General features: G+C 63.1%; 2 long non-coding RNA genes and 1 pseudogene across 2 annotated transcripts; 1 reads left to right on the top strand and 2 right to left on the bottom strand.

The window, feature by feature from the left end:
• Positions 1-116: 116 nt before the first annotated feature.
• LOC109496991 lies at positions 117-5,862 on the top strand. The gene is made up of 2 exons (XR_002153145.3): positions 117-4,270; positions 4,618-5,862. It is a non-coding gene; the product is annotated as an uncharacterized LOC109496991 (long non-coding RNA).
• On the bottom strand, positions 3,443-8,012 carry LOC109494049. Its single transcript, XR_006588483.1, has 2 exons — positions 5,799-8,012; positions 3,443-4,686 (listed from the first exon to the last, which is right to left on the bottom strand). It is a non-coding gene; the product is annotated as an uncharacterized LOC109494049 (long non-coding RNA).
• LOC111557687 lies at positions 7,748-7,873 on the bottom strand (annotated as a pseudogene).
• Positions 8,013-15,003: the final 6,991 nt, after the last annotated feature.

Below are 15,003 nucleotides of genomic sequence, written 5' to 3'. Positions count from 1 at the left end.
CGAGGAGCAGGGGCGGGGGCGCGGGAGGAGGAGGGGAGGGGCGCCGGGAGAGAGACGCGGGCGGGGGGAGGAGGGGAGGAGCGCCGGGGAGCGGCGGGGAGGGGAGGGGGCGCGGGAGGAGCGGCGGGGGCTAGCGGGGGAGGGGCGGGTGGCGGAGGGGGCACCCGCGGCCCCGCCCCGGCCCCGCACCTCCGGGCTTTGGCGGCGGGGCTGTCACCGCGAGGCGTCACCGCGAGCTGCGGCGGACCCGCCGGGCGGAGGGACGAGCCGGCCGCCGGCAGGGCGCCCTCGGGAGGGTCGGGCGCGTGGGGGCGCGGAGGGGGCGTCCGGCGCCAGCCACCCGGCGGGCCTGGAGGAGGGGTGGACGGACGCAGTGCGAGCCTTGGCCCGCTTCTTCCATTTTTCGGGGAACGCGGTGAGTGCGCCCTTCTCTGTGCGCGGTTCCGCCGGGGTGTCTGCGTGCAGCCCCGCAGCGCCCCCACCAGCGGGCCCCCCTCCCTTCGAGCCCCCACAGCCCCGGCCCTGATCGGCGCCCCCGCGGCCCATAAACGGAAGAGAGCAGGGACAGCCTTGGGGTCTGGCCTGTCGCCGGCAGAAGCCAGAAATTCACTGAGCGCCCGTGTGCCCGCGGAGCCGCGCGCCCGCAGCGGTGCCGGGCTCGGTCGGCGCTCCCGCGGACGTGGGGGGCGGGGGGCAGGGGCGGGGGCCCGGCTGCCTTCAACGTCGCCTTGGGTTTTGTGAGAGGGTGCGTTTTCCCTTCCCGCGTGGAGGAGGCTGGCAGAGATGTGAGCCCGGGCTCCGCCGGGCTGGGGTCAGCGGGGCGTCGCCCCGGGTCCTGGTCCTCGCGGCACCTGCTGGCGGGAGCGGGAGCTCTGGCCGCGCTGGCGAGCGCGCCGCGGTGTCTCTTTGTGGCTGGACCCGCATTTCCCTGTCGACTGACGAGGTCGGACTTTTTTTTTTTTTTTTTCACGAGCTTCTTAACCACCCGTATGGCTTCCCTGCTAAAACGTGTATGTTTTTAAATGTATTTTTCCCTATTTTCTTTTTACTGTGTTGTTTCCTTGTCATTGAGCTTTGAGAGTCCTTTGTATCATCGTTGCCGCTACGTTACCAAACAGGTGATCTGCAAAGATTTTCTCCCCGTCTGTGGCTTGTCTTCTGTTTCCCTTGAGTGTCTTTCCAAGAGCGCAAGATCCCAAAAAAAGGAAATGAAGTAACATAAAAGAGCGCAAGCTCCTGAGGTCGACGGAGTCCAAGTGACCCATTTTTTCCTCCTGTGGTTTGTGCATTTCACGTCTGTTGCATCTAAGAAATCTTTGCCTAACTGAGCAGTGCAAACATCTGGGTTTTCTTCTAGAGGTTTTGCAACAGCTGTGTCTGCCGCTTACCCCCCCCTCCCCCCCCTCCCCCGTGGCCGGGGTCCAGAACCACGTGACCCTCCTTCTGGCAGATCTCCTGGCCGCCTTCATCCCATCACGTGGGCACCTCATCCTCCCAGAGCCTCAGGAGAGGGGCAGCCTCAGGGCAGTGAGATGTTGTGACAGCCCGCAGCCCTGTTACTTTATTACGGCATATTGCTACAGCCATTCAACTTTTAGTTACTGTGTTTCAGCGACTGATTTAGGAATGAAACTTTACCATAGGTCTGTGCATGTAGGGTTCAGTACCATCCGCATCCACTGGGGGGTCTTGGGATGTATCCCCTGTGAATGGGGGGGGGGGGTGTGGGGAGTTACTGTATTAAGTTTTACATGTATGTCAGCGATTGCATTAGAGCTAACTTTTGTACGTGGTGCAGGAGATAAATCAAGGGAGTAGTTTGGTGTTTGGTTCTGTGTTTTGTTGGCCTTTTTTGCACATGGCTATCTAGTTGTTCGAACACATTTGTGGAAAAGATGAATTCCCGTGTGGTTTTGCAGTGGAGTGCTCCCAGTGAGACACAGTCAGTGCACGGCTGTCCCCGGCACCCGGGAGGCTGGTGTTCCAGAAAATCGCAGCGAGCAGATGGCCAGTGATTTCTGCAGGCACCCAGTGTCCTCAACCAGGTTATCCTTGGGTCCAGGGCCTGGACAGTCGCGCTGGGGGGTCCAGGTTGTTCGACCAGCATCAGCTTTGCGTCCCATGGGTCCCCTGGCCGGCCAGAGGGTGCCCTGGGAGGAAAGACAAAACACCCTGCTCAGGAGGGTCAGGGTAGAATACTGAATATCCGAAGAAGACCTATGCAGCCCCACCCCCACCCTTTCGTCCTGGTCATTACCCAGGAGGGGATCAAGCGGACGTGTGCCTGTCTGGGGGCAGCCCTGGTGCTCAGGCCGGAAGAGGGCACAGAGGTGGAGTCAGAAATCCTCATAAGCGAACCCTGGGGAAGGGTCATCAACACCACGTGCTGGGGCGGCAGGACGCGTGGAGGGCCCGGCCACCGCGAGCCCCGGCCCGCCACGGGGCGTCCTTTGTGATGAAAGAAGCACCTTTCAGATTGCAGGCGAAACCCACGGCCCCTCAGCTCCTTGGCTTGGAGAAGCAGCGCAGGGGTGAGGTCGAAGGTGAGATGCATAGCCCGAGGGAGGGTCCAAGTCTGATGGAGTCACTTGCCAGGAGCTAGGGTCGCCCGCCCAGGCGGTGTCCGCCTACCCCCACCCCACCCCCCGCATCGGTGAGCCAGCCCTGGGCAGGAGTCGGGTCTGGTGTGCGGTGACCAGGTCTGCGTCAGTGCAAAGTCCCGAGTGTTGCATCCCATCGGTGACACGGGGTGTCGCCGTGATGGATCCCTGTGGCAACGGCGGCCCGTGCCCGACTGGGAAGCGCCGGCTGCTTCGGCAGATGAGTTTTGGTGGGTGGGGTGAGAGAGCAGGCGCCCGCCGTGCGCGAGCACAAGTGGCCCCACACGGTCAGCAGCTGTCATTTATTCCTATAGTCCACAGCACCCAGAAGGGGCGTCATTAATCTGTAATTTTGCAAAAGAGCAAAAAAACACGAGAACACCCTGCAAACCACATTGGTTTCCTAGGCATAACTGCCTGCTGTAACAAAGTATCACAGACTGGCCGCGGAAGACAAAGGAATCCATTCGGCCACGGCTGTGGAGACCGGAAGTCTGAAATGGAGGGGGGCGGCATCCCTGGGGAGGCTCTGGGGGAGGGTCCCTCCTGCTTCTCCCGCATCCTTGGTGCTTCTTGGCCTGTAGCTGCATCGCTGCCGTCTCCCCTGCATTGTCACATGGCGGCCGTCCCCCTCTGTGTCCCCTCTCTGTCTTCGCGTCTTCACACCTGGCCTTCAAAGACTCTATTTCCAAATAGGCCACATTCTGAGGTTCCAAGTGGATATGAGTCTGGGGGGACACTATCCAACTCACTACACAGACCGAGTAGTTACATCGTCTACATCACAGGCCCAAGAATTCATGAAGCATAACAGGTTTCACCAAGGGACCCTGAAATAAAAGTGGCTTAATCAGGAGAAAGGTTTATTTATCTCTCACATTGTGCTCAGAGGGTAAGCATCCAAGGGCTGAGAACCCCTGTTGTCAGGAACTTAAACTCCTGCCTTCTGTGCTGCAGTCCTCAAGACATGGTTTCTGTCTTGTGGTCAAAAATGGCTGCCACAGCTCCAGCCATCACCTCCACACTCCAGCACGGAGGAAGAGCAAAGAAGTGAAAAGCACGCCTCTCCCTTTAAGGACCTGGAAATAATCTATCACTTCTGTTCAAGTGCCTGTAAACTTAGTCACATGACCTTTTTTGCTGCAAAGATGGCTGGGAAGTGTCGTCTTCCTCTGGATAGTCACACGTCCGACTAAAACTCCCGGGTGCTGGTACCCCGTAGTCTGGAGCACAAGTATGTCACAGGGAAAATGGCTCCCGGGAAGACTGCCCTTCCAGGGATAACCCATCCCACTGCCCTGGGCCCCGCTGACCTTTGGACTGAGGTCAGGGGCCACGTCGCCCCTTCAGGTGGGTGTTCTGGGAGGGGGTGAGAATGAGGAGCCCAGCATGTGGTGGGGACCCAGGCCAGGCCCGGCGAGGGTGATGTCTGGGACCTCCAGGATGAGGGACGGGGGCGGCCGGGCAGGAGTGCGGTTCCAGCAGAGGAACAGAGTATGCAGAGGCCCAGAGGCCACGGACAGGTATGAAACCCCAGGCACCACAGCAGGTGTGAGGTTGGAGGTCTCAGCTGGCTCGGGGTCCTGAGGGCCCTTGACGAGGGCTCTGGATGTGGAACTTCAGCCCGGAGGGCCCAGGATCACCGTGGATGGGGCGCAGACCAACGACCGGTGAGTGCGTGGCCCAGAGGGCTCACTCCGGCTGGGATAAGGAGGTGGGGGCGGGGGGGGGGGCTCATCTGGGGGGCCACCTCCCCAGCAGGGGTGGGGGCTCCGGGCACGCAGGGAGGAGGGTCACTTTCTCAGTGTGGGGGGGCTTCTGGAGAGGGGAGGAAGCTTGGGAGTTCTCAGGGCCTCCGGGGGGGGGGGGGGGGGCGGGGCAGGATGGTTTGGATACCGCAGGAGCTCAGTGCCACCTCCCCAGGCGCGGGCCATCTCTGTCTGCAGGGGATGGGGGCCAGGGGCAGGAGTTATCCGGGCCCCAGCCGGATCCCCACGGTGTCCTCTCCTCTTGCAAGGGCAGCGGCTGGGAGCAGGGCCCGTCCAGGTGATCCGGGGCGATCTCCCCTCGAGATCCTCGAGCACCTCTGCCAAGATCACAAAGGTCACACTCGGGTTCCAGGCGGACATAACTGCCGCGTGGGGGCACCGCTCAACCCGCTACAACCACAAAAGCAAGTCGCAAAGCGCTCCGTGTACAATGATACCGTGTTTGTGACGAACAGACGTGCGTGCCTCCGTGTGCGTGGGCGGCGAGCCCGTGGTGTGCGTGCGTCCGCACCGGCATAACGTGTGCGTGTTTGTGTCCGGAAGCAGACTGGTTAACCGCGCTCCCCTTGGGGGATGGGCTGGGAGGAGGAGGGGGCCCCTGTCCCCTTTGTAATGACGCGTATATATTTCGGCATTTTTAAGTGACCAAAAGTTGGCTTTATTCCTTAGGAAGGGGGCGTGAGGGAGGTAGGAGTCCCGGCCCCTGGCTCGGGTGACTCTCTCCCAGCCCAGGGCGCAGCTAGAAGCCCAGGGCGGGGGCCTGGGTCCAGCTCTGTCCCGCAGGGGCACCGGCCTCCCGGCCTGACTCTGGCAGAGAGGGCCACCGGGAACCTGCAGAGAACCACGTGGGCGCGACAGACCCACCCAGAATAAGCATGGCTGGCTGTCCCCACGGTGATGATTTTGGGGGTGCCACAGGGGGATACTTTGGCAAACTTCCCTGTGATTTCAGGGGACTTTTTAAGGGGCACGTGTGTATGTGTGTGTGTAAACCTCCCGTGTGTAGTTAGCTCATCTTCAGCCGACTGTACCTGTGACCGCTTTTCGTAAAAGGGGGGAAGCCTTACTGTGGCCCGAGTCCCGTCCCCAGCTCCACAGCCTGAGCTCTAACCCCCCAGGTGATGCTGCTGGGAGGGGACTGGGGGTGATGGGGTTAGTGCCCCCGGTTCTCCCCCCCTCTCTGTCTCCCCACCTCTCCCCACAGGTGCGCGCACCCAGAGAAGGCGGCCGTCTGCAAGCCCGGGGAGTTCTCACCAGGAGCCGACCCTGACCTCCAGCGTCCTGGCTCTGGAACCCGGAGAAGCGAGCGCCTGTCGTGTCAGCCGCGGGTGCTGTTTGCACGCGTGCGTGTGGATGGAGTGTGGTTCAGCCCCCCCCCCCCCGCTGTTGTGTGCACCTGCACGTCCCCCCCCCCACACTGCTCCCTGACCTGCTTCTCTCAGTAGAACCAGAGTCCTCAGTCCCATTCTCGGGGACCCGCAGTTGGCAGTGAAGTCCGAAATGCTGTGTGTTCATTCTGATGCTACATCACAGAGATGGTCTAACCGTCGTGGTAAAGACAGGCTTCCCTTGGGCCCCAGAAAGACTGGTTTTCCCCAGCGCCTTGGACTTCCCGAGGGGCACCTCCGCGGCCCCTGTGTCCTGGGGCAGACCTCCTCCGGGACCCTGGGGCACGCGCTTCTCCGTTAGAACGGACCAAGCTCGGGTCTGAGAGCCCAGGGCCCCCGCGCCATTTCCAGGGTGACGCAATGTTCTGTTGCCTGAAGGGACCCTGATTTACGTAACCCGTTGCCTCCTGGTGGGTGTTTAGGGTTGTCTGACCTTTCTCCTTCCTGCGTCAAGGCTGGGTGAGTGGACTTCTGGCTGAATCTGTGCCCCATTCCTTAATGATTAACTTTCGGCCGGGTACCTGCAGGTCAAAGGCTTTAGCTGTTTTCCATGATAAATGCTCGGCAGGGCCCCGCCTGGCCACCGCCATGGGCCCCAAACTATGAAAACTCCGAGGGTGCCATCCTGGTGGTGGGGGGGGGGGGTTAGCCCGCTGCTTCTCCCTCCGGGTGGCACGGTCCTCTGGGGCCAAGGACTGACCTTATTCTGTGAGCCGCCTCTCGGCCCACCGTTCCTGCAGTCCCAGAAGGCACCTGCTCTTGCCTGCCTCGTGCTTTGTGAACGCCGTCCCCTGCCAGGACTCCCATGCAGCACCCCCCTCCCCGCCCAGGCAACCCCTTTTGGGTGGGTCCCACCGCACAGAGGCCCCCCTCCCTGTCTGACAGGTCACCGGGCCCCCTGGATGCTGGGACTCCCCGTCAGACCCTGACCCCCACACCCGATCCATGTCGGGCTCTCCCCTGGACCCCCCACTCCCTGCACCCAGGGCCAAGTGTGCCTCTGCCTGGGACCTGGCGACCTCTGCATCCCTGGAGAAGCTCCTACAAGACCAGCAGGGGGTCAGGATGTGGGCAGGGGTGGGGCGGGGGAGTGGAGGGAGGGACAGAGATAGCCATGGCGGGGCAGGCTGGTGGCTGTGACCACCACACATGACACCCAAGACGCTGTGGGCAGTGGCATCAGAGGGTGGCTGAAGGCTGAGATGTGGAATCAGAAAGAAGGTTCCGGGCCTACAGCGAGTGGCTCTGAGGGGTTGCTCACCCCCTCGGAGACCCAGGTCAGCCATCCATTAGGCGCCGAGGAATCGTCCCCCACGTAGAGCCCCCGTGAGAGTCGTGAAGGGACTATGCAGCAGGGACCCGGAGACCCGGAAGGTTCCAGGGTTTGGTGCTACAGTAAGAAAGTTCTGCCCTGGGTCTGACCTCAGTGTCTCCCGCCGTGGTTTATTCCCATGTGGCCGTGGTGGCCAGGCCCCCAGGGGGCCCCCAGAGACCCCACCTCCTGGCACAGTGGGGGTGTTGGCATATACCTTGCTGTCTCAGACCCCTCGCCCTGGGGAAGCCGCCACCCAGGCAGTGAAGACACTGAAGCAGCCTGGCCAGGCAGGCGGTCAGTGTGGCCCGGAGCCCAGGCGTCCTGCCCGCGGCCAGCAGCAGCTGGCGGCCTGTGAATCCCCCAGCCCCAGTCAAGTCTTCGAAGGACCCTGAGCCTGGCTGACGTTTTGGTACAAAGTCACAGGGACCCTCAGCCGTAATCGCATCACCGGGCTTCTCCTGACTCTCTGTCGCTGTCTTAGCCTGCTGTATCTTGGGGTGCGAGAGGACCCCGAGTAGAGGGTTCCTGGGGGGTGGAGGACACAGGACACTTTTGGAATTGGATGCATCTTCCGTGGGGAGAATATTCTGAGAGAAAAACAAGTTACAAAGAATCCAAAAGGCGTTGTTTTCCAAAGTCGGCTCCATGCCCAACGTGGGGCTCCAACTCACGCCCCTGAGGTCAAGAGTCAGATGTTCCACTGACCCGAGCCAGCCTGGTGCCCCGGGGAAAGTCTTCAATTAGCAATAATCGTGCCCCGGATAAACCTCCTTGGCTACAATGCTGCCCCTGCACAAAGCTCCAGTTTAAGGAGAATTGCTCAGGGGCGCCTGGGGGGCTCCGTCTGTTGAGCATTGAGCGACCAACTCTTGATTTTGGCTCAGGTCGTGATCTCACGGTCTGTGGGTTCGAGCCCCGCGTCGGGCTCTGTGCTGATGGCTCGGAGCCTGGAGCCTGCTTCGGATTCTGTGTCTCCCCCTCTCTCTGCCCTTCCCCCGCTCCCTCTCTCTCTCTCTCTCTCTCTCTCTCTCTCTCTCTCAAAAATAAATAAACATTTAAAAATTCTTTTAAAAAACCTAGCAGAACTTTATTCTCAGTGTTCTGAGGCTGGAAGTCCAGAATGCAGGTGCGGGCAGGGCCGTGCTCACCCTCGGGTGCTCTCGGGGAGGGTGCTTCCTGCCTCCTTCGGCTCCTGCTGTCTCCGGGCTCTCCTGGGCTGTGGCCCCCTCGCTCGAGTCCCGTGGCCTCACCCTGTGTCTGCCTATCTGTCCTCTGTGCCTCTCCTATGAGGATGGTGGTCACTGGCTTTAGGGACCCCCCCCCAGATAATCCAGGGTGACCCGCTCATGTCAGGATCCGTAATTCAAGACATCTGCAGAGACCCCTTTTTCCAAATAAGGTCCCATTCCCAGGCACCGGGCTGAGGATGTGGACACGTCTTTTTGGGCGGCCGCCGTCCTCCACTGCTGGACGCAGGAGCCCCTGCTGCTGAGCTCACGTGACTCCCAGGAGCTTCCCCGCCTCTGAGGAACAAACTGGGCTCTGTCGGGGCAGGTGCAAGGCGAGCAGGCAGACGTCCCCCGCCCCGAGGGCAGGGGCCCTGGCTCCCGCCCGCACAGCCGCAGTCTCTCCCAGCATCCCTGATTGAGAGGGACAGGATTCCCACCGAGGAAGGTCAAGAGAACATGAATTCAACTCACTCGTGCTCCCGCCTCACCTCGTGTTCCAACTCCCCAGCAGCACCTACTTGGTAATTTTCTGTTGCTCTTGGAACTCAGTGCCGGCCGTCACCAAGAAGCCACGAGCAGGTGCTCAGGACGCGCGTGTGAATTCCACCCGGCCCTGCACTTGCCGTGGACTGCTTGCCTGGTGGCTAAGACAGACGAGTGCGCAGCAGAGGTGCACCTGGTGGGGAAGTTCCAGAGGGCCCCCTGGAGGAGGGGGCTCCAGACTGCAGGCCTAGAGGACATCTAGGAGGCGAGGCACCAGTCAGGAGTCCTGGCCAGGACGCCCTGTCTCTCTCTGTCTCTGTGCCTCTGTCTCATTTCCCAACCTCTGGCCCCCAGCCACTGACCTCTGGCCTCCCAACCAGTTCTGATCCCGAGGCTGTCCGGGGCTGCCTCCTGGGGGACAGCAACCTTTGGCCGCTGGGGGGGGGGGGGCAGATGTTCTCTGAGTCACTATTCAACGAGGAAATGGTGTCGATGTTACGACCTGTTCGGGGCAGACACAAGGTGCGGCAGTCCTTGTAAAGGAGACTGTGCCTCCACTTTCACTTACATTTCCTCCCCTGCAGCCCCCGCCCCCCCACCGGCAGGATTCCAGGACTCCCAAAACCATGTCCCAAGCCAAACACACCGGCAGACTTTGAGCTGGTCGTGCTGGGATGGGAGTGGGGAAGGAAGGGCCCCTGCGGCCGGGGGGTGACCCGCTGCCTTTTTGGTTTCTTTGTTTTACTTTTTCTTTATTTTTCGCTCATCTACTATTTATTTTGAGAGACCGAGAGGGCACACGTGAGAAGGAGGGGGACGGGGGCAGAGGGAGGGAGGAGGAGGGGATCCCAAGGAGGCCCCGCACTGTCAGCCCAGAGCCCAACGCGGGGCTGGAACCCACCCCCCGCGAGATCATGACCCGAGCCGAATCCAACAGACGGATGCTCGACCGACTGAACCACCCCGGTACCCCAAACCCACTGCCTTTTTAATTATTGCTGTTCCTGTGACAAGATACACAGAACGCAGGACTTGTCCTCTTAACTGTTGTTAAGGGCACGGTCGGGAGGCGTCTGGCGCACCCACGCGGTCGGGCAGCCGTCCCCTCCGTCCGTCCCCACGACTCCCCATCTTCCCAGACTGAGCTCTGTCCCGCCACACACGGGAAGCCGTGCACGCGCATCGGAGCGCAGGATCATAAGTGAGCACGGAAAGGCCCCTCCGCAGTCTCGTCCCGACAGGGCCGCGAGTGCCGGCAACCCACCCGCCAAGCACCGTCTGGGGGCCTCCGGGCGGGCCACCAGGGCGGGCACCAGCCAGAGCCCACCCTGCTTGCAGCCCGGGGGGTGGGGGGAGGGGGTGACAGGGCGGCGCGGCGGGCGCGGCGCGGGCGGGCGGCTCGGGTCGATCCCCGGGCGTTTGCTTCCCGCGGGGGCGTGGCCTCTCGGGGCTCCGCCCCCTGGCCCTGGCCCCGCCTGCCCTGGCCCTGGCCCCGCCTCCCGGCCTACCTCCGCCCTCCCGGGGTCCGTCCGCTAGAGGGCAGCGCTGCCCGGCGCTGGGCAGGGGCCCGGCTGGCTGGCGGGCGGAGGCCGAGGACGCCCGAGAACCCAGGGGCGGGCGCGGGGGCTGCGGCTCTAGTCTGGGGGAGGGGTCGCCAGATAAAACACCGGGCGCCCGGTTCGACCTGAATTTCAGAAAGACAACGTTTTTTAGCAGAGATATGTTCCAAATATGACACGGGACATACTCGGGCTGAGAAAGTAGTCCCTGTTTATCTGAAATCCAACTCCTACAGCGTCCCGCGCTTTTATTTGCTAGACCTGGCGATCCTACCTCCGGGGACCGCCCCGATAGCAGCCCGCAAGCAGAGGGAGCCAGGGCGGGGCTGCAGCTCTGGTTCCAAGCTCGTCAGCTCAGTGACTGGTGTCCGGAAGGGCCACCGGGAGGCCACACCTGCCCCGAGCGGTGACTCAGGTGGATGTCGGCGGTCGTCCTGGCTGGCATCCAGGCAGAGGCAGGGTGAGGTGGGGCTGAACTGCGGGACCTTGCCTCTCTCTGGCCTCTCACTCGAGGCGGCAGGATTCAGGACTCATTGGTCCAGGCCTCCAGGTGGTAAAGTGTGCGGTGGCTGGCGGTCAAAGGCCAGATCCGGTGTTTCTGGAAAGGTCAGCTGCAGCTGTCATTAGCGTTCTGACACTCTCCGGGCCTGCATACTGTGCCGCGTGGTCCTGAGCAGGGTCTGCTTCTCTCTTCACCCAGATTCCTCTCCACTGGCCAGGCTTCCGCCTCCACCATGGCCCCTGTGCTCCCGCAGGAGTTTCCTTGGTTATATTTACACCATGAATTCACCCGGACTTTAACTGGGTTCGTGGACGGAGCTAGGGGCTCCGACTCACTTTCCACCCCTCGAGGGCTAGAACCCCGCCCCCTTATCTGAGCAAGTGCGCCTGCGCGGGCAGAGACGGCGGTCGGACCCCCAGCCTCGTGGGGCAGGGTCTCCACGGAGAAACTGGAAAGCCGAGGGACAGACGGCGGTACCTGAGGCCCGCGTGCAGGTCAGCGGTGCTCGGTCCATGTCCGCGACCGTTGCGTTCTCGGGTCTGGATACCCGCGGGGCCATCGCTGTGCTGGCCACTCCGCCTGCAGACACACATCGACCGCTCCTGCCAGCCGCCCTGACCTCCAGAGCTCCTTGGTGTCTTTCTATGGACAGTGTCCCCGATTGTCCCCCGTCTGGTATTCCGTGAGCTGACAGGCTCCACTCAGCACACGCGCTCTCCCTCTGGGCTCCTGAGGGAGGATTCCTCCATCCCGTCATCCCCTCACTGCCTCATTCATTCGTTCACCAAAAACTGGTGAGGTAGGGGGCTGGGGGGCGGGGTCCTGCCGCTCTCAAGCCTCGGGGATGGAAGGGACAGCTGCACAGAGAGGCGGAGGCGCTGGGGGTCTGGTGTGGCGCAGAGATCGGGGGCCCTGGCCACCCCAGGCACATGGCTCTGGGACCGAGGCACCGGCAGGGGGACCCACGGAAGGTGAGGCCCCATCTCCCGGGCCCCGCTGGGACCGGACCGTCGGTGACCCACAGGGGGAAGAGCTGCCAGCCAGTGACGCTGGGTGGAACTCAGGCCCAGGTCTCTGCAGAGCTGGGCCCCCGCCTCCAAACTGGTGCGTCTAAGTCTCCAGATTGGGTGCGCGAGGTGCCTCCGGCGTGGCTCAGGGGACAGACACCTGCCCGGCCACAGTCCGGTGGAGGGGAGCAGACCCCCCTGACTTCAGGGCTGCGGGAATTCAGCATACTTCCCGAAAGGGTGCACGGGGCCTGGTGGGCAGGGCACAGCCTTCCTCTCTCTCGCTCCCGGTCCCCCGGGCCTTCCCTCGGGCCTCCTTGCAACCTGCCTCACTGACCCCCAGCCCGTGCCAGAGGCAGGATGCCGGCCTTCAGAATGGAGGGCCCCCCCAGTCCCCCGCCCCTTCTCTACCGCTCGTTGGCTCCTCTCTCCCCAGCAGTGAGAGGGCAACAGAGCGGGCCAGGGCTCCTCCGAGGCTCCTTGGCCCCGAGATGCGGCCCCGCAGCCAGCAGCCAAAGCCAGGAGCGGGTGGGGCGGGGCAGAGGGCAGCGGGTGGGCCGGCCTGGGGTGTGCTGGGGCAGCTGATGGAGTCTGGATGCCAGCTGGGCCAAGGGTGAGCTGACTAGAAGGCAGCCTGTCCGAGGAGGAGAGGCCCGCAGGCCTGGTGTCTCACACGCGGCCTCACGGGCCCCCGGGCGCCCATCCTGGCCCACGGTGCACAGATCAGGAAACCGAGGAAGGAAGGGCTGGTCCCAAGTCACCTGGGGGCCACAGGGGCCACCTGGGTCTGGCTCTGGGCTCCGTGTTGCTGGCCGGGGTCCCAGGGATGCCTTCTTGGGTCCCTGTGTGCCTGTGTGTCCGGGGAGGGGGGTGGGCGAGGCCACCTGCGAGGACTCATCTGAGACCCGAGGCTCTGGCGGCTGGTGGAGCTTCACGTGGGCTGCTGACCCAAGCGCAGGGGTCAGACACGCATGTCACGGCTGCGGGGGCCGCGTGGGGGCTGCCACGTGGGGGGCCCAGCCCTTCCGTACACCAGACCTCCAGCCCTGGCTCCTCGTGGGGCCTCCTCTCCCCTGCGCCGTCCAGCGGTGTCCCCCTACCTCTCCACCTTTCCCTCTGTCTCCTTTTGTCCCTTCACGTCCCAGCCAGAAATCCCTCTGGGGAGGAGAGGGGTCTTGCTGGCTGTTGCTCTGCGGCTCCCAGACCCTCCTCCCAGCCTGTGACCCAGGAGCTCCAGAAACCACATCCAGATGGTGATTTTGCCCATTGGTGCCTGAGTCCGGGGCCGCACGTCCCAGGCTCCACGTGCCCTGGCCGGCAGCCCTCGCCCTCCCTCCCCGCCTCCCCGCGGCCCTGGCCCTGCCCACTGCAGAGACCTGGGAATTGGGCCCAGAGGCCTCATCTCATCTATTTTTAAGTACAAGCCCATGAAAGATTCACAGGCTGCTTTATTTACAGGTGGCAGGATGCAATGTTGTGCGCGAGAGGCCTGAAACCATGTCGGCCTAGGCGAGCTCAGCCTGAGCGCCCCGGGGCAGCCCGGCCTGGCTTGTGCAGGGCCCCCGGGCCTCCCTCCCCGACGCCAGCCGGGCCCCCCCTGGGACCGCCCCCCCCCTCTGCGGGCCAGGCTCCCCAGGCTACTTCCCTTCTTCCCATCCCGCCAGAGGCCCGGCTCCCTTGGGCCTTCTCCCCAGGAGGTGCCCCCCAGAGGCGACAGGGGGCTCAAGGGGGGCTCCGCCGCCCACCTCCTGCCCCTGCCCCCCTATGCAACCAGCTGCTCCCTAGCCCGCTTCCCTGATCCTGCGTGATCTCTGAGACACCCCCCTCCTGGGCTTTCGTCCTGCCCCCCCCCCTTACGTCCCCCTGGGGCAGGGTGTCTCCAGACACAAGCGGCAAAGTCAGGAGTGGCCCCTGCTGGGCCAGCCTGGGCCACGCGCTCATTCATCCCAGCCGTGCTAGGTGGGGTTAGTGTTCCCATTTTACAGACTAGGAAATTGAGGTTCTGGCGCACTGGGTAACTTGGGTGTGAAGCCAAATCTTGGGACTTCGACGGTTAGGTGCCCCACCCCTGTCCCAGCTGCCAAGTGGCGAGGAGGGGTCACACAGTGCTCACTTTATCTTGGCTTCCAGAAGCGGAGAGCCTTGGCCCTTCCCTCCAGGCATGCCACCCAACCCAAGAGAGACACGCAGACCACAGGGCCCCACCCTGCCCCGGAGGAAGGAGGCTGTGGGTGGCCTGGCCTCTGTGGCTCTGCCTGCGGGACCCCGCAGGTCCCCGGGGCCGCCCGCTCCCTCTCCCCCTGCACCAGCACCTGGCACCCAGTGACGTCCCCTCCCCTTGGCTGCGGGCTCACTCGGGCCTCGGGAGGGGGTGCCAACCCAGCCTTGATTATGTCACCTGGTGTCATGTGCTGCCTGGCTTAGTCCCAGCAAATGCCCAGGAGGGCTCCCAGCTGTTACCCAGCAGGGACCAGGGCGGACTCATCGCCGGGTCACCTGGGTCACCGTGGGAACTCGGGGCACTTGGCATGTCAAACCAGAGTGTCCCTGCTCTGGCCGTGCTCTGGGGAGGAACCTGAGGGGAGCCCTGCCAGTCCCCACCTACGTGGGAATCACTCGTTTTAGAGAACATCTCTTTTCTCAGTATCTCCACCAACCCAGAAGATTCTCTGGGGTTTCACTTTCTGGAAACAAAAAGGTTTTGTTAGCTTTCCAAATAGGACGTTACAGGATTGAGTATGTCTTTCAGCAACCCCCCCCCCCCGCCCGGCAGACCTCTCCCCAGCCCCCGCCCCGCTTCCCCTTTCCTATCTGAAGAAGAGCCTTTTCTTGCGACGCTTCCCCAGGATGAGACTGGGAAGAAGGTGAAAGTGGGTAACAGCCTCTGTGTCCCGATGAGGACCTGGCACTGGGCCTGGAACCACCACCCCTGGGAGCTGGAGGAAGACGATGGGGCAGCCCCCCCCCCCCCAGCACGTGGCAGCCTCCGGGCAGCAGGTGTGGGACACAGCGGCCGGGACCAGTCTCCCTCCCTGTCACTTCCTGGCTGGGCGACCCCTACCTCTGGGAGGCTGTTTTCCATCTGTAAGATGGGGATGCACTTGCCCCGGAGCGCCGGCTCCCTGCCCCACCCCTGGATGCAGGGGACCCT

This window comes from Felis catus, chromosome D4 (genome assembly GCF_018350175.1).
Source record: "Felis catus isolate Fca126 chromosome D4, F.catus_Fca126_mat1.0, whole genome shotgun sequence".
Lineage (NCBI taxonomy): Eukaryota > Metazoa > Chordata > Mammalia > Carnivora > Felidae > Felis > Felis catus.
The sequence above is the reverse complement of the archived record's forward strand: the minus strand, read 5'-3'. Positions and strand labels throughout refer to the sequence as shown.